The sequence below is a fragment of the Pan troglodytes genome, chromosome 1 (genome assembly GCF_028858775.2).
Source record: "Pan troglodytes isolate AG18354 chromosome 1, NHGRI_mPanTro3-v2.0_pri, whole genome shotgun sequence".
Classification (NCBI taxonomy): Eukaryota; Metazoa; Chordata; class Mammalia; order Primates; family Hominidae; genus Pan; species Pan troglodytes.
In genome coordinates this window covers 86442980-86470727 of record NC_072398.2, presented here as the reverse complement: position 1 = coordinate 86470727, position 27748 = coordinate 86442980, and the positions used below count along the sequence as shown (strand labels likewise).

At 40.9% G+C, this 27748-nt stretch overlaps 1 protein-coding gene across 4 annotated transcripts in view; it reads left to right on the top strand.

Moving 5' to 3' along the window:
* DDR2 (discoidin domain receptor tyrosine kinase 2) overlaps positions 1-27748 on the top strand; it is a 153240-nt gene that overhangs the window by 18428 nt on the left and 107064 nt on the right. For all 4 annotated transcript variants that reach the window (XM_009436776.5, XM_016931255.4, XM_001174340.8 and 1 more), the window contains exon 2: positions 5937-6100. The gene's annotated coding sequence lies outside the window, so the exon portion shown is untranslated. The remainder of the gene's footprint in view (positions 1-5936; positions 6101-27748) is intronic.

Here is a 27748-nt window from a genome sequence, read left to right as displayed (position 1 = left end):
TTAGAGCACTCCACAAACTTTTTGGATCATGGAGCTCTTTTTAAAAGAAGCACCCTGAGAGAAGAGGATGGCACAGCATATATTTAAAGAAATTAGGGACTAGAAAGTTTGTCTCTTGCACTAGAGGTTGGTAGTGTCATGCAAAGAAACAAGAGTTGGGATTTGGGTCCAGGCTTTGCCACTAACTGGTGATCTTGGATAAGTCATTGAATGTCTCTGAGCCTCAGTTTCCCCAGGGGTTATGTTCATTCTAAATGAACTCTTCAGCTCCTTTCAAAAGTCTGTCTTCATATTCAAAAAGGAAAATAATCTGCAATTTCTCTACTCTGCAATAACTCTGGTGGTGGAGGCAGTGGTAGGAAAAGAGAGAGTAGAGCGGACAGTGACAAGAAGATGAATAAGATACGGTCTGAACCCCTGCACTGATTAGACTGTTGGGCACAGTTACAGTGCTGGGCTGATGTAACAAAGATAAATGAAGTTTGTAGTGTGTTCTCAAGCTTCTCTGACTCCAACCACATCATGTGATATACAGCAACTAGTTCAGTTGCTAAGCAACACTAATTCCCAATGGTCACTTAATCCATCTAGTCTCAGTTCTGCTACTAAGAAGCTGTGAGGCCTTGGATAAATCAATTAACCCTTTGGGTTTGGGTTTTCTTCATCCGTAAAATAAGGAAGTTGGGTTAGGTCTGGAACCATTTTTAAGTTGACCTGAGTCTTACCTGGAAGAAGGTAAAGGAAACACAGCTATTCTCCTCTCACCCACCCCATGCAGATGAGCCCCAACATTCTGTCTTCGCTTTTCTTCTCTTCCTTCCTCCTGAATCACTTAATCTGTCTCAGACTTTAATTATTGCATTTATGTAGTTGAAGTTCAAATGTGGATCTCTAAGACCAACCCTTCTCTTGAATGCCAAAATCAAGATGTGTCTACCTGTTTTCATTCTAAGGAAACCAAATTACTTATGTTTCAAACCAAACTCACAATCTCCCCTTACAAACCAATTCCTCCTCCACGTTAAAAAAAAATAATAATAATAACAGGCCAGGTGTGGTGGCTCACGCCTGTAATCCCAACATTTTGGGAGGCCAAGGAAGGCAGATCACTTGAGGTCAGGAGTTCGAGAACAGCCTGGCCAACATGGTGAAAGCCCATCTCTTCTAAAAGTACAAAAATTAGCAGGGTGGGGTGGTGCACACCTGTAATCTCAGCTACTCAGGAGGCTGAGGCAGGAGAATCGCTTGAACCTGGGAGGCAGAGGTTGCAGTGAACTAAGACTGCACCACTGCCCTCCAGCCTGGGCAACAGAGTGAGACTCCATCTCAAAAATAAATACATAAATAAATAAATAACTATGTGCTCCTGGTCACATGCAGCCCAGACTCCCAGGCTTTTCGACTCCCTCCTTCTTCCTTCCTGTGCTAGTCATTGGTCAATTCTCAATCCTCTCCACATTATTATTATTATTTTTTGAGACAGAGTCTTGCTCTGTTACCCTGGCTGTAGTGCAGTGGCTCGATCTCAGCTCACTGCAGCCTAACTAAGCCTTCCAGGTTCAAGTAATTCTCATGTCTCAGCCTCCCAAGTAGCTGAGATTACAGTGGATGTGTGCCACCATGCCCAGCTAATTTTTGTATTTTTAGTAGAGACATGTTTTCATCATGTTGGCCAGGGTGGTCTTGAACTCCTGGCCTCAAGTGATCCACCTGCCTTAGCCTCCCAAAGTGCTGGGATTACAGGCGTGAACCACCGCACCCAGCTCCTCTCCACATTATTATATGTCCACATTATTTATTTCCCTTTCCTGATGTCATTATTGTACGTCAGGCTTTCATTGGTCATCCTGCCCCAGGTCTCTCCTCCAAAGCAACCCACATGCCAGGTTCAGCCTCACAGAGCTTCTCTGAGCCTGCCATCCCACTCTCCAAAGCCTTTCCCGGCTCTCTTGTGCTCACTCCTTGCTGGCATTTGGAGCCCTGTGTTTTCCCACCTCAATCATCTTCCAGCTTCCAGCTTTGTCTTCGATTACCTGTGTGTTCCTGTCCTCCCGCCAACTATTTATTAATCTTCTTATCCCATAACTTGCCTATTCAAATTGTTCCCTTTTCTTAGACTTTTGTCTGCATTCTTTCTATCTGACAAAATCCTAGTGATATTTCAAGAGTCAGCCCAAATAATGCCTCCTCACTCCAACAGATCTTTAGGGAACACTCAACTGGCTTGATTTCTCCTTCTTTTAGCACCTTGTTCTTTCCTTTCTTACTACCTTACCAACCCAGACATATATATCTATTATATCTTGTAATATCCATTATATCTTTTTTGAGGCCAAGGAACATGTTTCCTTCATCTTTCTATCAACTGTAGTACATATTACATACTAGGAACTCAGAAACGTGGTTGAACAAATTACTATTAAATTATTAAGCTATTAAAACAATAATCTATTGAAATAATGTAATAATCTTAATCTCCTAACAAAATACTAACTAAATTTAAGTAAAATAAATAATCTACAATAATCCAAAAATGAGTCGAATCTTGGTTTACTCTTTGGTGTTTTGTCATTCTACTTTCGTGTCAAGTTTAGAAATAATTTTCTGAAGAATTTTGATTTTGATTTTAGTTATAACTTTGCGTTAGTAAGACCATCAGCCTACGGTTAAGGATATTTGTCTCACCTGTGAAATCTCACTATCTCCATGAAACCGACTGGCTTTGCTACATCATGGGAAGGGTGTTATCTTTCCTAGTTGGAGCATCATATGATGATGTGGTTGAAAACATGCACTTTAGCATAAGACAGACTTGGTTTGGAATTCTGACTCTGCCCTTGTTGGGGCTGCTTGGGGAATTTAGTTAGCATCTCTAAATATCAGTTTCCTCATTTGTAAATGGAGGATGTAATTGCAGGTGCTGGTTCTACTCTTGGAAGGATTCAAAAATTGTCATGCTTACCTGAGGGGCTCCTCCAAACCTGGGCGGGGTTTTCTGTATGCCTTATGGACCTACAAATGCAAACCACACTGGACTATGTAATTTCGGGGGCAGATTGGAAAGCTGAAACAGAAGTGCAGGGACTGTTGGTGCCCATCTTCCTGGCCTGGTGGGGAGGAATGTAGGAAAGCAGACTCGTGCTTCTCATCTTGAATCAGACAGACGACAGACACTCCAGGAAATTCCTTTTGTTTGGAAAAGAAAAATGCTCTGCCATCTTCTCTTACCCCAGTTTCCTACATTCCCAGACTTCCTAAAAGAGTAGACCACTGGGTTTCCCTGAAAAGCCAGCTAAGTCCAGCACATACGATCAGCCCCACAGCTCATTTTGGTTCACAGACAATAAGGAGAGAGGACTTAACAATTACTGAGTGCTGAGTACCCACTATGTGGTAGGAACATTTTGTACATAATTACAATTATGCATCCTCATAACTTTATCACATAAGTATCGTCTCTATTTTACAAGTAGACACTAAGCAACCTCCCAAGATTGTACAGCTAGTAAATCTGAGTGAGGAAGTGAACTCAGATGGTCTACAAAACTTTTAGCATTTGTGGCCGGGCATGGTGGCTTACACCTCTAATCCCAGCACTTTGGGAGGCCGAGGTGGGAGGATTGCTTGAACTCAGGAGTTAGAGATCAGCCTGGGCTACATGGCAAAACCTTGTCTGTACAAAAAATACAAAAATTAGCTGGACATGGTGGCACACACCTGCAGTCCCAGCTACTTGGGAGGCTGAGGTAGGAGGATCACTTGAACCAAGAGGTGGAGGTTGCAGTGAGCCATGATCATGCCACTGCACTCCAGCCTGTGTGACAGAACAAGGCCCTGTCTTAAAAAACAAACAAGCAAACAAACAAACAAAGAAACTTTTAGCATTTGAGACCTTCAGTGTGATCAAAGCAAATTAGCTTTGTGAGGTGGGGTTTCCTTTAGCTTCTATGTCAGCGAAATTGTCAACCAACAGGATTAACCTTTTGCCATCTTAGTACTGCAGGGAACTACCTTTCAGAAAATTGTTTGGGGGCCGGGCATGGTGGCTCATGCCTGTAATCCCAGCACTTTGGGAGGCCAAGGTGAGTGGATTACCTGAGGTCAGGAGTTTGAGACCAGCCTGGGCAACATGTCGAAACCCTGTCTCTACTAAAAATATAAAAACTAGCCAGGCATGGTGGTGAGTGCCTGTAATCCCAGGTACTTGGGAAGCTGAGGCATGAGAATCGCTTGAACCCGAGAGGCGGAGGTTGCAGTGGCTGAGATCATGGATCATGCCACTGCACTCCAGCCTGGATGATAGAATGAGACTCTGTCTCAAAAAAAAAAAAAAAAAAATACTGTTTGGGGACATTTGGGTCCTGTTTTCTTCCCTGACGCTGATGTGATGCTGATGATAGTGAGTGTTTCAAGAACCAGGAGAGGCTGGTTGTTGTAAACATTCCTATAAACATTGGCTCAGAGATTGTTAATGTAAGTTTTTCTGGAGCAGTGAGGTAAGCCCCAAGTAGAAAAGGGCAGAAGTATAGTAAAATTTGGTTGTTTTGTCAACTTTGTAAGACTTCAGCTGCATACCTTGTTAGGAAACTAGAAGCCGGAGGAAAGTTGTGCTGAGATGTGTAGCATTTGTTCTTGCTTTGTGTGACCATTTTATTCCCATTAAATACTGTATCCTTCACTAAAGAAATGGGCCATTCAGCAGCCCGCCTGTATATCGTTATAGAGAGTTATATCCATTCAGAGGGACACAACAGATCAGAGGAAAGGAAAGAGGTAACTATGTATGCAGACGTGGAACTGTCCCCAACATGTATAATAGACAAGCCAAGGTGAAATGTATAGCATACTAATATTCAACTTTTTAAATTTAAAAAACTATGCATCTCAAGGCATGGTGGCTCACATCTATAATCCCAGCACTTTGTGAGGCCAAGGTGGGAGGATCGCTTGATTGCCTGAAGCCAGGAGTTCGAGACCAGCTTGGGCAACATAGCAAGACCTGGTCTCTACAAAAAATACAAAAATTAGCTGGGCATGGTGGTGTGTGCCTGTAGTCCTAGCTACTTAAAAGGCTGAGGCAAAAGGATCACTTGAGCCCGGAGGTTCAAGGCTGTAGTGAGCTATGATCACTCCACTGCACTCCAGCCTGGGCAACAAAGCAACACCCTGTCTAAAGAATACAACAGCAAACAAACAAACAAAAACCAAAACCCTCAAACACTATAATTCCATAGTTTTTATATATGTGTAAACTATTTCTAGAAAATTACTCAAGTAACTGATAATTAGTTATATCTGAAGAAGGGTGATGGTGCGGTGGAAATGAGACTCACTTTTCATCGTGTGGAGCAGTGATTCCCAGTGTGTTCTGGGATTCTGGGGAGTCCTTGAGACCCTTTCAGGAGATCCATAGATCAAAATTATTTTAATAATAATACTAAGTTGTTTTTATTCTCATTCTCTCACGAGTGTACGGTGGAGTTTTCCAGAGGCTCAGTGACATGTGCCATTGCAACACATTGAATCCAGAAGCAGCTACGATAATCCAACTGTGTCTGGTCAAGCCAAATATTTAAGAGATTTTAAAAAATGTAAAATGATGTCATTCTTCTCATGTTGAAGATAAAGTTATTTTTATAACAATTTTGAAGATAAAGTTATTTTTATAACAATTATTATTCAACAAAATTACTATTATTTAATGAGTTAATACACAATAAATTTCAAATTCTCAGTTTTAATTTCTTAACTGGGCAAGTATCAGTTTAGGTATAAACAACATCCCTCCGAGATCCTCTGGGATACATCCAATTCCTTTAGTGCCTGGTGTGCTTGGAAGATTTCTGTTGCACAGCGCTGGACAGGAGTGCCAAAGAGGAAAGAAATGTGAATGGAACCAAAGTCTATAATAAAATATTGCTTTCTCTTTTTCCCAGCCTCCATCAAGAGAGACCTACAAGTTGCCTGGGGTTCAGTGCTCTAGAAAGTTCCAAGGTTTGTGGCTTGAATTATTCTAAAGAAGCTGAAATAATTGAAGAGAAGCAGAGGCCAGCTGTTTTTGAGGATCCTGCTCCACAGAGAATGCTCTGCACCCGTTGATGTAAGTAGGTCCAGTCACTGAGGCTCTGTTACCACATGAGATTGGGAGTGGTGTGGCTCACATTGAATCCCCCCACTTATCCTGCCTGGTGTCACAGGGAAAGTTGAACACTTGGTTTCTGTGCCTAGAGCTGCTATCAGATGAGGAGACAATGTATTTGACTATATAGGAAATCTGATGTGGACTGTCAATTAACTCATTTTCACTTCCGTTGATTTGGTTGTGACCAGCCCTAGATTAGAGGGCAGTTTTAGAGTGTCCTGGCCTAGAATGTCTTCCTCAGTTTTGAGTAAGCCAGGGTATCTGGCCTCTTTCTGGGACTTCTCTGCCCTTACAGGACCCACTGGAATCTGTAGGGTTCCAGCGTCAATCTGTGTTTTCTAATATTACAATTTGTTTTTATTTTTTATTTTTAACAATTATTTTATAAGTTGTTTTCTTCTGGGAATAATTTGAGGTGATTTAGAGTAAAACAATACTTAATAGAAGCACTACAACCAGGATAATAGTACAAGAGTCCTGTAATTATATTTTGGGGGAATTAAATGTAAGAAAACCTAGCCCAGGGATACTGATTGCAGATTCATACAGCGCTTAGCTGGGACTCAAGGCAAAAAGAGAAGCATGCTATATTGCAGAACTTTTATTAGGAAACCATTTCCACATATCAAGGTGGTCTGCTGCAGGTGAATTTTGGTCTGAATGGGACTTCTCAGTTCATCCTTTGGCAGGCTAAAATCCCACTGAGGATCTAGAACTGTAGCAATTTCTAGATTGTGTCTGAGACCTTCCCAGCCTGGAGCTCCATATCTCCTTCATGCCTGTGCCTCTAGCATCTAGCACAGGGTCTGACACATGGAGGATGCTCAGCGAGAGCCCTCAGATTCAACTTAGGCTTTACTGTATTCTGCACAGCTTCCGGAATGTGTGCTGAATGAATGAATGAGTGAGTAAATAATGTGAATGATTATTGGGATAAGGGTGGGCCTAAAGTGGTATTTTCTTACATTCCCCAGAAGATTTCTTCTCCCTGTCAAGATGCTTTTTGGATTATCTCCTCCTTTCTGTTTATTATCTAGGGAATGCCTCGCTGCTCTTTGCTTCCTGGTGGTAATAATTCACTTCATAGTTTAATGTCTTAGGTTTCGTTCTTCCCACAGATTGCCTTGAAATTTGCCTTTTCTTCCTCCCTCCCTTTCTTCCTTCCTCCCTCCTTTCCTTCCTCTTTTCCTTCCTTATGATAGACTCTTGGTATGGGGGAGTTAAGAGGTCTTAACTTGAGCCTTCACAGTGTATATTTTAGAATGAATAATTCATTGCTATGCTTCACCACCAACCAGAAATTATTACAGGGTTTCTCTATTACATGAGATTTTTCAAACATTATTTATCTATGATTTGTTCCGCTTTACCTTTCAGAAACTATCACTGTGGTCTTTTCTTCCCCTGCCACTGGAGTTTTTGTTTTGTTTTGTTTTGTTTTGTTTTTTAACAGGGTTTTGCTCCGTCACCCCGGCTGGAGAGTAGCAGTGTAATCTTGTGCAATCTTGGCTCACTGCAACCTCTGCCTCCAGGCTCAAATTATCCTCCCACCTCAGCCTCCCAAGTAGCTGGAAATACAGGCACATGCCACCACTTTGTATTTTTTGTGGAGATGAGGGTCTCACTATGTTGTCCAGGCTGGTCTTGAACTCCTGAGCTCAAGCAATCCTACCACCGTGGCATCCTAAAGTGCTGGGATTACAGGCATGAGCCACCATGCCTGGGCACCAATCTTAAACAATGATTTCCATAAATTACTATTAGAATATTCAAGGCATATGCTATATATAGCCTTGTCCTGTGAAGCCTGATTTTGGTGCACTCCTCCACCCCCACTGTCATATTATCCCTGGAACTATCTCAAACACCTTGGCTCCTCCAGGAAGAGTCCTTCTGGTCACCAATTCAGGCTCATTCTCTTTCTGGGAACGATCAGACAGTATTTCAATCTGTTTAGAGATTTACTAAGTTTTAGTTTCTTGTGTTTCTTATTAATAGGGAGACCAAATAATTCAGCATCCAATCTGGAGAACTAGTGAGGACAGGAGAAGTTATTAATAGGTAATCTGGAACATAAGGCATACTCTGGATGGGTAGCCACCTGCTTTTCAAAGATCTTGCCTCTTTAATGGGTACTGAGAGCAGAAGGGTAACAACAGCCTTTGGAGATTGAACTCCTGAATTCTGTTCAGTTGTCTGGGGCTAGGGAACTCTGACACAGATTTTGTAGCACTGAGTATTTCTAACAAGCTGTGGGGGGTCTGTCCCCTAGTGGATGTTAGAGTTCCCAGAGGGAGAAGTCAAGACCACTGCAGCACCGATGGCCCCGTGCCTATGAGATCCAGTGGTGGTACCCCTAGTCAGTCTTCCTCCACCCTCTCCTTCCTCTTTTCCCTTCTCCTCCCCTTCTTCCCTTCCCCTCCCCACTCCCCAGTCTGCTCCCTTCTCTTTTTGATTCTTATTCTCTCCCTCTCCCTTCCACTGCCCCCACCTCGACTCCCTCTTGTTTTGTTTTCTCTTTCCATCGCCTTCTCTTTCTCCATTTTCTTCTCTCCCTTTGCCGTTCACAGTGTCTTCCTTTCCTTCTCTCTTCTAAAATGGCTCTTCCAAAATCACTGGAGGGCAGCTCAAAAGAGCAACTCTGCCAACATTAATTTCTCCTTGAAAGGGAAAAGCCTGCATTTCCAATTATGACTTAGTCTTCATTAATTAGAAACTGTCTTTTTTCCATAGCAAGTGGCCTAGGAATGGTGTGTTTCTCGCAAGTCTCTGGTCGGAGGTTCTGGTTTTATGTATTCTGCTGTGCACGCTTTCCAGGGCATGAAGACAGGGCAGGCTGGGACATTGGAGGTGGGGGTGGCAGTGAGGATGGTGGTCTGGCTGTGACAGGAACACACCTGGAAATGTCTGCTTGTCACAGAATGGATTGCAGCTGAAGTACACAAAACTCTGTGATCATGTTGCTGCATAAACCTCAATGTCTGAAATTTGGGACGATGGCTGTGCCAGGATTATTTTAGAAAGGCAACTCAGGATCAGTGTTCAACTAACCAGAGAATCTACAGCTGCTGTGGATGTCCCTCCACCAGAGAGAGAGAGAGCCTAGCAGAAAATGAGGAGAGAAGCTCTTCAGGCTGCTCAATGGCTCACGTCCGTAGTCCCAGCACTTTGGGAGGCCGAGGAGGAAGGATCACTTGAGCCAGGTTGGAGAGCAGCTTGGGCAACGTGGCAAGACCTTGTCTGTACAAAAAAAAAAAAAAAAAAAAATGCCAAGTATGATGGGGCCTGCCTGTCGTTCCAGCTACTGGGGAGGCTGAGGCTGAAGAATGGTTTGAGCCTGGGAGGTTGAGGCATGGTAAGCCCTGTTCATATCATTGCACTCCAGCCTGGGTGACAGAATGAGACCCTGTCTCAAAAAAAAAATAAATAAATAAAAGTTCTTCAAAGAGGAATGGAGGGGAGGAACCAAGGGCTGACATGGACAATTCTAGGTAAACAGGGTTACAGAAACATTCTGAAAAGCATAAGCTGAGAGCAGACTTCAGTAACATGAGGAAAGAACTGGGGAGGAGGGGAGCGGTCTAGAGAATAACATGCTCTTATTTGTTCATGGGATTCATAAACTGTGGACAATATTTTTATTTACCAAAAAGGTAACAAAGTTTATTGAGCACCTGTGATGTGTAAGGGACTCTGGAAGTATTTTGAAGGGATACAAATATAAATAAGAGATAACTCCAGCCTTGGTTTCTCATGGGCTAATAGGAAAGGAAAGGAATGAAAAAGAGAATTACACTCAAGGGAGGTAAGCATGAGTCAGGACCATGACAAATGGTTGAAGGAAGGAAAGGACACTTGTAGCTGGGATGTTCAAGGAACACATGCTTTGAATATGGAGGGTGTGGAGCTTGAGCTAAGCCTTGGGGGCTAGGAAGGAATTTGATATGCAGAAGGAAAGATGTGGGTCATTATCCTTGGAGGTGACCTAGGCAATGAGGACCCAGAGTGATCTGGCGAACACAGACTGTGCTGGGCATGTGGAGTGGAGCGGAGGTAGGAAACGGCTTTCTAGTTGGGGCAGAGGATTGGGTTGAGGAGTGGTGGAAGATAACAGTGGAAAGGAGGACACTTGCCAGACTGTGGAAAGCCCTGACTGTTGGCTGGGCTAAGACATCTGGACAGTCTGGACACCATTTTAGGGATTCAGCACATGCGTTTTACGTGCTCTAGCAGGGAAGGATGACTTTTCTGTTAGAGATGCTCATTTCTGATGTCCCTCTCACTGAGTGTGAGTGCAGTCCTGAATAAGATTAAAGGTGTCATAACTATAAACCATTTGGAAAACGTAAAAATATATATGCATGAGACACTTGGAGCAAGGATTTTCTAAGGTCTCAATTTCTTGTTTTTGCTTTGATCGTTATAGCTTATTAGAGTAGATTTAAGGGTTAGCCACAAACTCTATTACTGTCAGAGCAGATTTGGGCTGCTAGGTAGAATCTTATTTTCACTGTTTCAATTCTCATTTCTTTGTAATTTTTTGTATTATGCTACATATTTTAGCCCCAAATTGTGGGCTGCAGGAACAACGTTGTTAAGTATTTCTTGCTGGCTGTGTTCACTGAATTGCTTCCTGAGCCTGAACTTGCTCAAACTTCCTGTTTTTTGGGCACAGAACTCCTGGTTTCTCCATTTATGATGGATGAGAGGGGTTTGGAGTCTCTCTTCTAGACTTTCATAGCATGTTTCAGGATTTCTCACTGATATCTAATTGTCTTATAAGAGACATTAAATTTTTTTTCACACTCAAAAATCCATGATCCCCTCTAGGTAAGGTCTGAGTCTCTGTCAAACATTTTCACTTTTGTGTAACATTTAGCACAGTATTTATCAGGCATTATTTTGTTTGGGGGTAGAGGAGGTAGGTGGCGGTGGGCAGTTGGGACCCCCCGTACTTATGTTCTGCTCCAGTATTAAGTCTTGTAGAAAATGGTCTAAAATAGATCTTTACTATCTGAAATATCATCTAGTGAGAGCATTGGCATCATCAAAGAGCTTGTTAAAAATGCAGGATCTAGGACCTCAGACTAAATCAGAATCTGTAATTTGATTGGCCTTTGAGACTTGCTGGTCTCCAGATGTAATGTATACACATCACCTAGGGATCATGTTAAATGCAGGTTCTGACACTCAATTACTTAGGTAATGATAAAACAACCAGATCTTGAAGTTTTCTAACATCAAAGCAGCAACTTCCTTTCTAGAGTTGTCACCGGACACCTTCACTCCTGAGAGTGACACTTCTGCGCAGAACAGATGGTTTATGACAGGAGTTGGAAAACTGTGGCCTGCTGGTGGCATCCAGCCTGCCACCTCTTTTTGCAAAGAAAGTTTTATTAGATCACAGTGATGCTCATGTATTTACATATTGTCTGTGGCTTCTTTTGTGCTGTATTGACTGAGTTGAATAGTTGTAAAAGAGACTGCATGACACACAAAGCCAAAAGTATTTACTATCTGGGACTTTATAGAAAACAGTTTGCTGACCCTGGCTTATGTGAGTGACTCTAAATATTTCCTTAAAGAATCAAATAGCTATACTCTTTTGCCCCAGTGGCAAACTTAGCAAGCCCATCTGAATCCATGGCTATTCATAGAGAAACTGAACCATAAACCGTCATTCCCAAGCAACCCACAAAGGGTCTTGAGCCTAAAATTGGTCTGGATAATGGTACCACAGAGCCTGTGACTTCCCAAAATCCATTTAATATGTCCCTCCTCAAAGAAATGGTTATAATTTTATATAATTTTATTGAGCTGACTCCCTCCTCCACAAATTGATTTCATTAATTGTTCAACATAAGTTTGACTTTCCCCAAGAATTGGAATCAAAAGGAAATTCTGAGTAAAAATATATCTGGGACCAAGGAAATAAAAATACTTGTACAAGTTGGTTATAATACACATTTTACTCCTAAAAAGGTAGCGTTGGTTTTGGCCCCGCTCTGGCCTATTCACTGGGCAGACTGTATGGGCTTGGAGTCCTTCTTTTAATTCCTTTGGAGAACCCCACCACCTGTCTCTTATTTGGGTTTTTGAATTGTGAAATGATGACACACACAAGCTCCAAGAATAGCTGCGTGTGTACGCCAAGCATACAGAGACAGAAGGCAGAGACTTAGGCCAAGGATCAGGAAATACAGAAGAGAAGCTGGCATGGAGGCATCTGCTCCACAAACACAGTGAAGCCGGAGGTTGTAGGAGGAGGGAGGTGGGACCCGTGTAATCACTGGAGGATGTGGGCACTCTGCTCTGCTCTGCAAGTCTTGGAGATCTTGGTTTTCTTTCCAGAACCGAATTTCAGAGGAGGTGGGTGTAGGAGAATTGAGATTCTTTTTCCTCATCCAGAGTTATCTGGGGCCAAAGAGGTTTAGGGTGAGATTCTGTGGGAATCTTTGCTGTAGCTCCAGAAGCTTTATTCTTACTTAGTTCCTTTTCCCTTTGTCTGCACAGTCCAGGACACTAAAAGGGTTTGTGAAGAGTCCGAGTAGACATAAGTGGAGAGTCTTCTCCTTAATTCTAGAGTCTACCTTGACTTCAACCAATTAAAGATTGTAGGACTGAATTAGAGCCCCTTATGTTAAACCTTGTTTCTTGGAAGCCCTCCTGGAATTCCCTAAGATGCAGAGCTGATTAGCTTAGCTGGTCACAATGTGAAGGTTTTAAAGCCCAAGTTACTATTTGGGCTGATATTTTAGACATTCTCTTCATTGGAAGAAGTACAATGTATTCATTCATTCACTCATTCATTCATTCACTCAGTGAATATCCATTGAAAACCTATTGTGTAACAGGATGCAGGAAAAACCTGAACTGGAGAGTCAGACACATCTGAGTTCAAATTCTAGTTTCTTGATCTGTGAGCTAACTAACACCTCATTCAGGTTTCCATCCAGGTGACATAACCACCCCAGCTTCCTTCCCTGAATCTGCAGGTTAGGTTGGACATTTACTTCTCTGCTTTTGCAGCAACTTCTACACCGTCTGTTCTCATACCACATTATGTGGAAATTATCCATTTGCAGTCTGTCTCTCTCTCCAGATTGTAAAGTCATTGATAGAAAAGAGCTTCATTTCACATACTTTTTTACCCTTAGTGCCTGACATATATTAGAAATTAGACATATGTTTATTGCACTGAAAAGAACCTAATTGTGTGGCTTAATTTCCCTAAAGCATGTGTTTCTCATCTGTAAAATGAAGGTGATAAAAACATGCCTTGTGAGTTTTTTGTGAAGATCAAATCAGATAATGTTTGAATGAGTGTTTTATAAATATGAAGTGCTTGCAAATACTAATAGTTGTTCTAATATCTGGATTGATTGGGATTCAGTAGAAAACAAGTAGAAGAGAATCAAGAAAGTATGTGGAGGTGTCCTAGTCCACTTTTTCTAAACTGAATAACTGAACTGAATAACTGAATAACTGAAGGGGGATCTGGAGACTTCAGCTTCTGAGGCACAGTTTGGGTGTGTGGGGTTGACACGGGACAGAGGACCCTTTCCAGCAAGCTCTATGTCTCTGCCATTAGATTATATACTCATAACAGTGGGGATATGTTTTATTAATTTCGTTGCCCCTTTATTCACCCTAAGCATAACTAAGAAAGTGAATATGTAATAATTGGATTTCAATGGGCATTGCAAGGCCAAAGTCTCCTGCCCCCCAAATCTCCCAGTATCCCTGGCCTGTATGTGTCTTTTCTTGAGAACCTGAATAATGGAACCATTAGATTGAAAACATAGATTGGGGAGAAGAGAGTGAGTTGAATTTGAAAAATGTGGAGTGTGACATCTGGCAGTCAAATATGCAGGGCTGACTCATTTCACTTTTCATGTGTCTGTTTTAGCTCACAAACTAGACATAGAGCTCATTGTACAGATTCCATAGTGCTTAATGCTCTGGCTACCCCTTAAAAAACCTATAGAGCTTGCTGGAGGGGGTCCCCTATCTCATGTCAACTCAATAAATAAATATGTATGGATTTGTTGCAAAATATTGGATTTTCTTTTCCATGTAAGTAACAAAGAACTGCTGCAGATATTTGAGCAGAGTTGTAAAATGATATGAATTTTGCTGTGAGAAAACTTGATCTTGCTGTAATGTATGAAAAAGACTAGAAGGGAAAGAAGTTGAGGGTGGAGAGTCTTGTTAGGAGGGCCAGGATAAGAGCAGGTGGGCAGTGAAGGAGGCTGCGGCAGAACCATGCCAAGCAGAATGGAGTGGAGGGGACTTGACTACACAAGAGGCTGGTGACTCAGCTTTCTGCCTAGTATTAGTCCTAGAGAAGTCTCCCTGCTCTGGGAAGACCGGTGTCTAGCCTCATGTGGCTTCGGAACAAAAGCCAGTGATTGCATCCAAGGGAAGTTAATGAGAAACACACAGGCCGTGAAAATCAGGAAAGCACCATTAATCTTTTTGTTGCAAAACTTTACTTTTCAAAGTCCTGGGGAAGGGTGCAGAAGCCTCAGCATGTGGACTTGAGCCCTGTACTCGGAAATGCAAAATGGAAACCCCCTAATAAATCACAGAACTGAAAATATCCAAGAGTCTGAGAGGCTGGGGGAGGACAGGAGTGAGAAAAGGAAGGGGGCTGGAGTACTGATCAGAAGATAGGAGAAAGCAACAGTGCAAAATGCGGGGAAGGGCTGAGTAGACATTCAATTTAATCTGGACTTTTATTTTGCTACAAACTAATTTTATGAAGACTTGTTTTGCCCAAATATCAAATATTTATTAATTAAAGATATTAAAACAGGAAAAACTGCTTTCATTCAATAAAAACTCTAGTAATTCTTCCTAACTCCAGAATTGTATGTATATTTTTTACCTATTAAATAATCAGAAATAGAAACAAATTAGACAAGATATGTGAATATCCTTAAAAATTTTCCATAATATTTGACTTAAGAAATTTAGTTTTATGAATGTACTCTAAGGAATACACTGAAAAGGACAAAATCTATACACAAAGATTATACATAAATATATTATAGAATTATGTACTAAAAAACCCTAAATGACCAGCCTTGAGTATATGGTTAAGTATATAAGTTATAAGCCTTTGGGTTGTGAGAGTTTTAGATAACACAAGAAGGTATTTATGATATTATATTAAATCAAGATAAAAGTCACAATGTAATATAAAGATATACAATCAATGATGTAAAAGTGCATAGAAGAAAACTCTAATGAAAATATGCCAAATTTAACTATGATGACTTTTAGGTTACGGAATTATGGGACCATTTTTGTTTCCTTATGCAATTGAAAAGTCATAAATGAGCATGCATCACTTTTTCATCAGAAAAAGAAATTAGTTACGTATTTTTTTAAAGGGAAGATATTGTAAAGGAATATTTGTTGACAGAATGCATTAAAAAACCTAGGTAATTTCCTTATTTCCCTGGGATTCTGAGAATTTTTTTACTCTTGGGAATATCTTTCCTTGCTCTTAGTTATTTTCATATGTTAGTCTTGTTCCTGGGGATAAAAAATGGTAAGTTTGCTATTTGAGCTCTGCTCGAACATATGGAGTAGTTCTCTCTTACATATACAGAATTGGTTTGACATTCAAGGTCTTTCAGAGTCAAATCCCAATTGACCTTCCCAATTTCACTTCCCTTAGTTTCCTACGTATATTTTCTACACAAATCAAAAACCTTTTCAGACTTCCTATTTCTTGTACATGTCCATAACCTCCCCTTTCTGAAACTCTACTTGTTCCTGGGGACAGAATGTTCACAGAGCATGTGTTAAACATCGTAAAGTGGACCGGGAGCCTCTTTTAACATAAGGCTGTGTGATTTTGACAAGGCAGTTAGTTCACCCTCTAGATCTCAGATGGAACACCTGTAAAACAAGGGACTATGTTGTAGATGGTTGCCAACATTCCTTGCAGTGCTACAGCTGAGTGAACCTTGTTCCTTCATGGCCCTAGGTGTGCTCATTCATCTGCCTGCACCTTGTCTCAGGTTCCCACTGCATCTTAAGTGGCCCTTGCCCACTCCACTGTCAAATTCGACCCTTCCTAGCTCATGTACCATTTCCTTTATAATGCTGTCCTCAGTGATTCTGATTAACAGGGACTTGCATGTATGATTTTTTTTTTGCCACTCATACATGCTGCCTTTTATCAAAACTATGGCACATGTCAAAGATATAACAGATAATATCATTTGAATAAAAAGTCAACTCCATGGGGAGGAAAAAACCTACTTAAGTGAGCTTTAGAGATAAAGGTGAACACTTGCCTAAATCCTTTGTTTATGGTCTGTTAATCAATAAAGTCCAATCTGTGATCCCCAGATACATAAGAGGAGAAGGATATGTAGACTATTTATGATATTTCTGAAAATCCTAAGAAAAATCACACACAGGCCCACAGTAAGTCTATGTTTCTTTATTTTGAGTCAGAGGATTTCTTTTTTCCATTTTTAGCCAGTATAAATTGGTTTAAACTTCATCTCTTGAATAACTCCTAACATGACCAGAGCCCTTTTCTTCCTTCAAATTTCCACAAATGCATTGCTCCCCTTTTTTCTTTTCACCACCCATATGTCCATGTTGGACAAAAACCATGAAGGAGGTTGAGAAACTGTGTACCAAAATGCCAAGAGCATCTTTGCCATGTTCCAGCACAAAGGGCACTGTTAGAAGGAGGTGATCAGAGTCATCTTCTGACTCAACCTCACAAGAGGAGCCAGGTTAGATGAACAGTTCCCAACTGTTTACTCTCCTCTCTCTCTCATTCTCTCTCTCGCATTCTTTTTCCTTCTGTTTTTTATTAGCAGCACAAAAGATTTTGAAGTGCTTAAGGGCAGAAAGCTTGCCTTGTTCATCTATGCAGCTCTTGCTGGGACCAAGTATGGTGCTAAACACAGGGTAGACATTCAGTAAGTATTTGTGGAATGAATGAATGAGCAAATGAAGGACAGGTGTAGCTTCGATGGCAATGGGTCAGTGTGAACTCCGGAAAGAGTATGCAGAGTTATAGTCAAAGTGGATGATGGATCATTGCTCTGACTTACTAGTTATGTAATCTTGAGTAAACCCCTTTATCACTGTGGGATTAATTTCCCCAGCTGTTGAAAAAATGCGTGTGGGGGAAAGGGGGAGGGTTAGTGATTAAAAATGTGTACCATAAGGGGCATGTATGTAAAATCATCTGGCACATGGTTGCAGCTGAATAGCTGGCATTTATGTAGCACTTTATTTTTTCTGCATTTTTTAAAAATTAAAAACCTGAAAATCATTAAGTTGTACTAACCTCAAATCTCAACACTTAAGAATTATATCAAATAAGAAGTAAAATTTCTCTTCCCAGCCAACTTTTCTAACTCCCCAGAGATAACTACTTTTCTTAACATTTAAGTTTGATGTTTATCCTTCTTGACATTTTTCTAAAGTTTCATATATATATATATTTTTATAATTATTTAAGATATATGTAAGCTCATGAATATATATATATGCAAACTCATATATATATATATATATATATATATATATATCTCCATGCAACTTTGGATGGAGATATATATACACACATATCATTTTCAAAATGGAACTGTTCATATATGTCTATCTATCTATCTATCTATCTATCTATCTATCAATCATCTATCTATCCCCAAGTCAATTATTTTTGAATGATGGCAGAATCATTTGTTGTTTGAATATACCATATTTTGCTGCCAGTCCCCCAGTTCCAGTGTTTTGGGATTACAAACAATAATGCAAGGGTCTTCCTTGTACATCTATATCTGTAAGCTTTTGTACAGTACTTACTTTAGTAATAAGGCACTTGAACACTTATTATTCTCTTTACTCATAACCACCACAGGAAGAAAGGACAGAAATTGTTATTCTGTGTTACAGATGAAGAAAAGGGAGGGCTAAAGGGGGCAACTGGCTTGGCCAGAGACCCACACAGATAGACTATGGCAGACCCTGTGTTTCCCAGTGGCTTGAATTTTTGTCCAGAGCTCTTTTTGTCACACTGCAATAAAGCACAAGTCAACAGGAAACCTTTACAACCAGGCAGAGAAGCTTGGATCAGGGAGCAGGCAGTCACACTAAATTGTAGAAAAGAACAAACACACACACACAAACAAGAAACTCAAGGCCAAACACATTTAAAGGATATTGTTTGGAAGAAATGCACCGGTGGTGAGTGAGGGACCAGCATAAGATGAGCTGTCCTTTAACTAGTTACCATCTTTTATGCAATGTTCTCAATATGATATCCAAATGATTAGGATGGCTTAGATTGCATAAATGAAGCAGGAGAATGACAAAGGACACCACCACAACCCCAACAATGACACTACCCCTCTCCCTCAAGGGAAGTGTCTAGGGAAGGCCAGTTGGCATCTGGTTAGGCTTGACCTTAATTGTCATCTTACTCAATTATCTGCAGGAAATATTAGCTGTTATTAAAATTTGCAGATGCAGTCATTTGTCAGAGTCACTGGAGACCAAGAATTATTACTCAGAGCATTGGAGAGAGGCTAGAAAGAAAAAGAACAATTCAGCCTGGAAAAATGCAAACTACTGGATAAAGTGAGGTAGGGGGAGTGGGGGAAGAATTTAGAGGGATAAGGCCAGTAGTAGGGTGAGGCAGTGAAGCACTCCCCTGGAGTACAAACTTTAAGGGGATGCCAAAAACTCAGCTATCAAGATAAATAAAATTTTAATTCAATATTGAAAAAAATCAAGTTGGCAAATGACAGCCTGTGGGCCAGCAGCCTGTTTGTAAATACAATTTTATTGGAAAGCCACTGGAAGTAAAGGTACCGTGGCAGGGGAGATCCAGGCTAATTCTTTGATGTGAAAACCCTGGTTAGGCTTGTGAATGTTAGACACATTAGACCTTAGCTTGTGATTGATGGGAAAAATGTTTCTGAAGAAAAGGAATAATGGATCTGACTGCTTTTATGGGTTTCCTGGGGTTACTGTAACAAGTGATCACAAACTGGGTGGCTTAGGACAACAGACATTGATTGTCTCACAGTTCTGGAGGCTAGAAGTCCAAGATCAAGGTGTCAGCAGGGCCATATTCCCTCTGAAGATTCTAGAGAAGCATCTTTCTTTGACATCTAATTTTTGATGGCTCTTGCAATCACTCCAATCTCTGCCTTGATGTTTACATACTCTTCCTTGTGTATGTCTCTCTGTCTTTGTGTCCACATCTTTTTCTCCTTTCCCTTAGATCCTAGTCATTGGGTGACATCCCAATCCAGATAACCTCATTTTAACTTGATAGCATCTGCAAAGACCCTAGTTTCAAATAAGATTACATTCCTAAGGTTACCTATGAATATAACCTTAACTCTTTGGTTCCTTATTTGGAAATAGGGTCTTTCTTGGACACGATTCAACCTACCACACTGTTAAAGATATCTTTCTAGGACACAATTCAACCCACCATGCTATTAAATAGGTAGGGATGGGGAGAGATTTGACTTAGGTGCAGCAGAAACATTATCCATTCACAGAAATCTGGCAGCGGAGTCAGGGGCAGACTCCTGACATGATTTAAATACCTAAGAAAATATTTAAGGAAAAGTACTTTAGTTCCTTTGGGGCGCAAATATTATAACCTTTGCTCATGTCACATGGTGACAAATAAATGCAGGATTTTTAAGGGTAGTTCTGATTTCAAACATGCAAAAAATAGTGACTGGAAATATTTTTACTAAATTTTATATTCATTTTGTTATTATTTTATTCTTCTCAATATAAGCAACTTATTAAATTATTACTATAACCGAATATAACAACTTTTAGATATTTTTCACAAAAATTCACCAACCGGGGAAAAATGTTGTTTGTAAAATGCAGTATTCTGATTTTTAATTTATGAAATATGGCTGTTATGCTTCTGAAGCCTGTTCAAAGGCTATGAAACAATGGAGATGATCGAATACCATTAGAATTTTAAGTAAGTTGAAATGTAAATGGGAATCAAATCTATTTTCTCCCATTTTCCAAACACATCACAGTCAAGTCCAAAAATTTGAATGTTACATGGCTTTTTAGTGAACACTTTTGTTATAAACATCGTGTGTAGGTATACTTAATTGTATCAGCAACAATAACATTAGTTATTTTAATTATTCTATCACCAATCCTAATTACTAATCAATAAATGTATACTCATTAATTAATAATTCAATAATAACGGCTAATATTTATGAAGTGCTTATGTGCTAGACAGAAGAATTGATCCCTTTATGTGAATTATTTAATTTATGAATACAGTAATTCTTCCTTAGAATTGGTATTCTGTTTATTTGGGCTTGAAATGTTCTACATATTATTTTTCCTGCTTTTGGTCAGGAGTCACCAGCCCATTTAAAGACAGACAGCTGTATCTTTCTGTAACTGGGCTATTTTCTCTATGAGAGCATTAATGTTAACAGAGAAGCATGGCCAGCAAGCGCTGCTAGCACAAAGTGAAGGGCCCTGCTGTGATGAACAGAGAAATTGGGAACTTTATCATTGCTGCTATATACATTGTCAACTAATAACATGTTTTTAAAATTCCTGAAAAGAGTTTGCTTTCTAAAGGTTAAAAAGGTTTAAGTTCTCTCTGTAATTTTGTTTATATAGATGATTTGCTTTGTAAACATTTGTTTTGTTTGTTTGTTTTTGAGACAGAGTCTTGCTCTGTCGCCCAGGCTGGAGTGCAGTGGTACGATCTCAGCTCACTGCAACCTCTGCCTCCTGGGTTCAAGCAATTTTCCTGTCTCAGCCTCCCCAGTAGCTGGGATTACAGGCATGCGCCACCATGCCTGGCTAATTTTTGTATTTTTAGTAGAGACGCTTCACCATGTTGGCCAGGCTGGTCTGGAACTCCTGACCTCGTGATCTGCCCACCTTGGCCTCCCAAGCTACTGGGATTACAGGCGTGAGCCATTGTGCCTGGCACAGCTCTCCATTTTAAGGCTTTGCAATTGATTGAATCAGGCTTGTTCAGTTTACCTAAGATGATCTTCCTCGCGTAAAGTCAACCCATGATGGATTCTAATCAAACTACAGAACATCTTCACAGCAACACCTAGATCAGTGTTTCAGTAACTGGGGTCTACAGCCTAGCCAAGCTGACAGATCAGAAGAGCCATGACAACAATGATAAAAGAAACTGTTGCCCTCTAGTTTCCTCCTGGGCATTAATAATTTAGCTAATATAAACCCAAATACTTTGGATACGATTGACTGAATTCAGCTTTGCTGATGCCTCTGATTTCAGTTGCTTTAACCAAATGCAAACTCCTAGTGCTTCTGTTGTCTGTTGATATCCAGAGGCTCATGTGATCTGGAAGGGTAAGTGGCTTCTCTCTGATTTGCCAGAAGCAAGTGGTTATGTTAGCTGAGGAGCCAGAACACTAATTTCAGTGATTTGACTCTGGTACAAGTGGTGGGAGGCCCGAGGGTGGGATGCTGCTTTTTCCTTTGGCCCTGGTAAACATTTTATGCTTGTTATGGTGGTTGAAATGCTGTATTTAACCTTTTCTTCATGTGCCAGGAGGTTCACAGTAAATGAGGGGTGTGGTCTGTGAAGGGAAAAGTGGCTGTGGCTTGGCCTCTTTGTACCCTGTCAGCACACATACACGCATGGTCTGTAACATGTGAACCTATCACGTGGGAACTCATTACTGAGCTGTGAGGGCTGCCCCTGAGGAGCTGGGGGCAGTGGTCGGGAGAGGAGAAGGTCGTGGGGCACAGTAGAAATGGCACCGGACTGGGAATGAGTTCCTACTGCCAACTTCTCATCAGCTCAGTTCCTACAGTCCTCTACTCACTCCTTCGTTGCCCAGGACATTTATTTAATGCCAGGCTAAGCACAAGGCTTCCAGGATTCAGCAGTGAACAAGACAGATGCTAACCTTGCCCTTTTGGAGCTGACTGTTGAGCAATTTTAATAAATAGCAATGATCATATCATTAGCATTTCCCGAGGGTTACCATGGCCCAAATGTGTGAGTTATGATAGAGGAAGATGGGGTTATTCTAGGTGAAGGCCGAGAAGCTTCTGGGAGGCAGTGACTAATAACTACTGCCTTTTTTATTTTGGAGTCATGTCCTTTCTGTGACTCCCCTTTCCTTCTCCTCTGTGTTCTCTCCCTTGGCCTTGTCAGGCTGCCCCTGGCTTTGGTTCTCTCTTCCTAGTCTCCTTTCTAATTAGTCTTTCTAGCCCGATAAATTAAGCTCTTGTCTGGAATCTCTAGCTGCCTGATGGACACCTCCTCGTGAAAGCCCTCAGTATCTCAAAGACACAACATCTGTGAAGAACTCAACTCTTCCATTGTATTCTTCCTTCCCTTTCCTGTCTCTGATAATGTTATCACAATTCGTTTTGTCATTTAGGTCAAAAACATAGTCATCTTTGACCTACCTTCCCTATCATACCTACCAGTCACTTAGCCCTACCCTGTCTATTCCCATGATGTCTCTCATCTCTCCCTCCATTTGTTTGTCACTCTCAATGGTCAGACTGTCTTGGTCACTTTTCTGGGCAATTGCTATAGTTTAATGCTTGCAGTTTTCCCTCAACTTTAGTTCATCCTCTTTAGAGCTACCGGAGCACATACTCTTGATACATCTTCTTACGTCACTCTGTTGCTCAAAAGCCTTCAGTGGACCACTGCTGGGCTCTGCAGCCAGGTGCTTGTGTTCTAAACCTGGCTCTGTCACTTACCAGCTTGGTAACTGGCAAATTATTAACCATTCTGTGCTTCTATTATTTCATCTATAAAACAATTGTGTCTGTCTCATAGAGTTGTGATGGGGATTAAATGAGTCAACATATAAGTAGTGCTTATAAAAAAATGTCTGACATAATTTTAGCATTCCGTCCAGGTAGATGCTCTGGCTCCTGGTCCTCCACATTTTCCCTCTTGTGCCTTGACTTTTTGCTTTTCTTACTTTTCCCTGTTATATTTCTGAATAGTTTTTTGCAAAGTAGTGCGCAAATTAGTGCCTGGATCTACACAAACTACATCATACATGATGCTCTTGTCTTTCTTCATATTCTTTTAAAGACTATATGTTATATATTTAAACACATATGCATATTTATACTAAACTAAGTATATATATGTATACACATATATACATATAGATTCATGTATACTTTATTGTTTCTTCATTAATTGACCAAATGTTTTGATGGTGCCTCTAAATAAGTAGTACTTAGGCAAATCTCCACCCATAGTATTGTGGTAAAAGATTAACTTTTGAAAACTGCCCAGAGAACAGCTTTCTATCACATTAATCATGAGATACAGTTTTGTTTTTTTCAATGTTCTGGCGGCCATTCTCATGAGGATGGACTGTGCTGACTGGTCTCAGTGAAAGTTACCAGTGGGCATGTTCTCGGGGCCTCTCTGTCCCCATGAAGCATCCCCACTCAGAGACACGGAAAACCTGTGAGATGAACTCATACAAATGATTTCTGGGATGAAAATAGCAATGTGAGATAGTGCCAGGAACTTCAGGTTCACAGAGTATAATTAAGATTTTTCCTGAATCATTGCACACTGTAATTTCATCATTATGTACGTTCTTTAATTATGGGCTCTAATTGCCCATTTTAGTTCTGTAATTAGACATAAAGACATTAATTTTGTAGGTATAACAATCAGCTCAAATGTACTTCCAAATTCTTTCCCCTACCTTTCAAGAAAAATTAATACATCATTAAAAAGTTTGTGCACAGAAGAGCCTCTTAGAGGGCAGCTTTTGGGAGCCAGTTGGTGTTCTCAAAGGTGGGGCCCCAGTTCAGAAAGGGTATGGGAACATCACCCTCTTATATTCCCCATAAACTGTGTTGCTTCATGTCAGATAGATCCTGCTGGGTCCAGGGCAGGGAAGAGCTCCATTAATTCACATAGGGCCGATTTCTCTTAATCGTAAAATTTTAAGGTGACATCAATGCTTAATGAGTCATGGGAGAGGAATGAACTAATGTTAGGGCAACTCTGGCTTTTTATTTCTCTTGTGTCCTATTAAAAGATGAGAAGATGAAGCATTTTAGGCTCATGGGGTTTGTATTTTTCATTTGTGCATGGGTAGCTGATTATCATCTGTCATTATGTGCGTGTGTGTGTGTGTGTGTGAGAGAGAGAGAGAGAGAGAGAGAGACAGCAAGAGAGAGCCAGAATCTGTTTTTTAAGAACTCTCAATGATTCAGATCTCCATTTTTTCCCTTCACCTACAGCACTTTAGTTAAAACAAAACAAAACAAAACAAAACAAAACAAAAAAACCGACGAGTTCCAGCATTTCCCCCCATGGACCATGCTATGTCCATTTCAGCGGACACATTTTACATGTGTATCTATTTGCCTCCACTTACAAATCCAAGGAAAAAAAGGCAGTGTGTTAGAGTAGAAAGAGCCTTAGTAAGGGTCCTGGCCCCTTTTTCTTCCCTTTTTACACATACTCTCTCTCTAGGTAATCTCTCTATTCTCGTCCTTAAAGGCCGTTTATATGCTTTTGTCCCTCCAATTTATATCTCTAGCTCAGGCCTCATCTCTGAGGTCCAGATTAGATAACAATCAGAATGCTTATTTCTACTTGGATGATTTACAGATAATTTAAGCTTGCTGTGTTCAAAGCTGGGTTTACTTTCCTCCAAATGTATTGCTTTTCTATTCTTCCCAAACTCAATAAATGGCAAAACCATCCATTCAAGTACTCAAGCTGAGTCATCCTTGATTATTCTTTCGACATATGAGCCATCAGCAAGGCTTGTTTCACCCTCCAGAACCTATCTTCAATCTGTCTGTTTCCCTCTCCCTCAATTCAGGCTGCAATCCCAATGCAGAGTGTTCAGTAAAGCAAAAGGGGTGGTCTGCTCTCACCAAAAGCAATTTGCGTGCTCTTAATTCACGGATGGATTACCTAGCACTTAACACAGACCCAGATATATTTGGTACTCAGTAATATACACTGAAGAATGAATGAGTGAGCGAATGAATTAATGAATGAATAACAGAAACTCTACCTCCTAGGACTTAATAATACAGAGCAGGATTAACCTGCTTTCATAGGTAATCAGTGAACCTGGTAAAGTGTGACATTTATCTTTTGGTGAGAGCAGCTCACCCCTTTTGCTTTACTGTTTCACCAGCAATCTCTGTTTTATTTTTACCTGTTCTTTTGGACACACAATTTAGTCAGAAATTTGCACCTGAGTCTTACTTCTGCCACCTGCTAGTATAAAGATCAACTGGTGCAGAGCACTATACAGAGATTATTTATTGTTTGCTACAATGTTGGATATAGAGTTTCCTCTCTAGGACCTCTTTAACTGGGAGGGATAAAAATGGCACAACTAAATTTTCATGATTTGGATAAGAAGAGAAACATTGGGTGGGCATGGTGGCTCATGCCTGTAATCCCAGCACTTTGAGGGGCTGAGGCGGGTGGATCACCTGAGGTCAGGAATTTGAGACCAGCCTGGCCAACATAGTGAAACTCCGTCTCTACTAAAAGTACAAAAAAAAAACTAGCCAGGCATGGTGGCGGGCACCTGTAATTTCAACTACTAGGGAGGCTGAGGCAGGAGAATGCTTGGACTCGGGAGGTGGAGGTTGCAGTGAGTCAAGATCACGCTATTGCGTTCCAGCCTGGCCAACAAGAGTGAAACTCCATCTCAAAAAAAAAAAAGTAGAGGAGAAACATTGCTTCATTCAGAAAGTGCTTCCTGAGAGATTCACATGGTCCAGGGATGATGCTGGATGGTGGAGATGTAGAATAATGTAGAGATTACAGGGTAGCGGGGATGGGGATGCACTTGTAAGCCAATGAGTAGAAGAAAGGGGTTCTGGCGGTGGCACAGCAGCAACCACAGGACGAAAGCAACTGCAGAGGACATGTGCTCAATTCTGTGAGGGGACGATGGCGGGAAATGGAAGGGTCCTGATCATGTCGTTGTTGATGGCAAGTCTACCAGTCAAAAGGAACAGGTGAGCAAGGGCCTGTAGCCTGGAGGAGGCTTGGGGCTTTCAAGGAACCACACTTTGTTAGACCTGCTAAAGCATGTGTTTCAAAGAGAATGTACCCAGCTCGAAGACTTGCACATTGTAGGCACTTAGCTAATATCTGTTTAATAAATGGATAAGTGAATATAAGTGGCAGAAAGACAGCTGAGTTGCTGGGACAGGTGAGATCATGGAAGGCCTTGTGTATCATGCTAGGATCAGTAATGGGAAGTAGAGAAGTGGTCAATGAAGTTTTATTTAAGCAGAAAAGAGACCCTATTGGGTTGAGTTTTAGAAAAATCCCTGTGGCTGCAGAAAAGAGGATGGTTTGGTGGGAATGAGACTGAAGTCATGAGCACAGACAGGATGGGTAACTGAACATTTTGAGAGAGCTGAAAGTGTAGACAGGAAGGGTGTTCAAAGATTGTTGGAGTTCAGAGAGAAGTCCTCGGCCTGGCCTAGCAGTGTAGACAGCCAAAGACAGACAAGTAGTGGAATGTCACATTCTAGTAACTGATTGAAATGTGTGTGTGTTTATAGGCAAGTGAGTTGAAAACTGTGTGTGTGCTTAAGTTGGAATGTACATGTGCATATATGAAGGTGATTTGAAGTGTGTGTGTGTGTGAATGCAGTGTGTGGTAGTGCATTGGAACGTGTGTGTGTTTACATGAGTGCAAGTGGACAGTCAAGAATGGTGTCTAACACTTACCTATTTGGTCTAAAGGCTCATAAAACTTCTGCCTTACTCCTGGTCACATGCTCCAAGTCACAAGCAGAAATGGGCAGAACAGCTCGGCCTTGTAATTCCAGCCTGACTCACACTAAGCTGTTTCCAACCAAGTGAATTAATTTCTCCCTCCTTATGCCCACACAGCACTTTCCTCTACAACAATTGTCACACCACTGTTGTTATTAGTTTATATAATACTTTACCCCCTGCTAGACTGTGAAATCCTGAAGGAGGAGAAAATATGTTATGTATCATTTATCTCCAGAGTCTAGCTCATTCAGGCACATGCTAAGTTCTCAGCTAATGTCTGTTGAATGAGCTAAAAGAATAGGCACACTTTTATAGCTTATTAAGCTCAAACATAGACTCCAAAGCAAAATCTCATCATTGCCTCTTGCACATTTTGGAAACAACAGCAATAATAGTTACCATTTCTTGAGAACCTACTGTGTGCAAGGCACAGTGCCAAGTACTTTGGGGGAACCAGTTATTTTGTGTGCAATGTTTTTAAAAGTCCCTGGAGTTAAAAAATTCCTAGGAGGCAAATATTATCCACCCCTTCCACAGATGACGGAAGTGAGGCTCACTAAGGATAAGTAACCTGCCAAGTTGCACAGCTAGAAAGTAGAGAGCTGAAACAGGAACTCAAAGCCTGGGCTCCGAACAAGCACGCCCTGCAGACTTCCCTTCCCTGTGATGCCCCATGCTCAGTTTTCTATTTTCTTTATAGTGGAAAAGTCAATGCCCTTCCTATGAGAAATAAAAGGGTTTAAAGTGGTCAAAAGGAAACAGTGTTTCCTCTGTGCTCACGGGGTTTTGGCCAA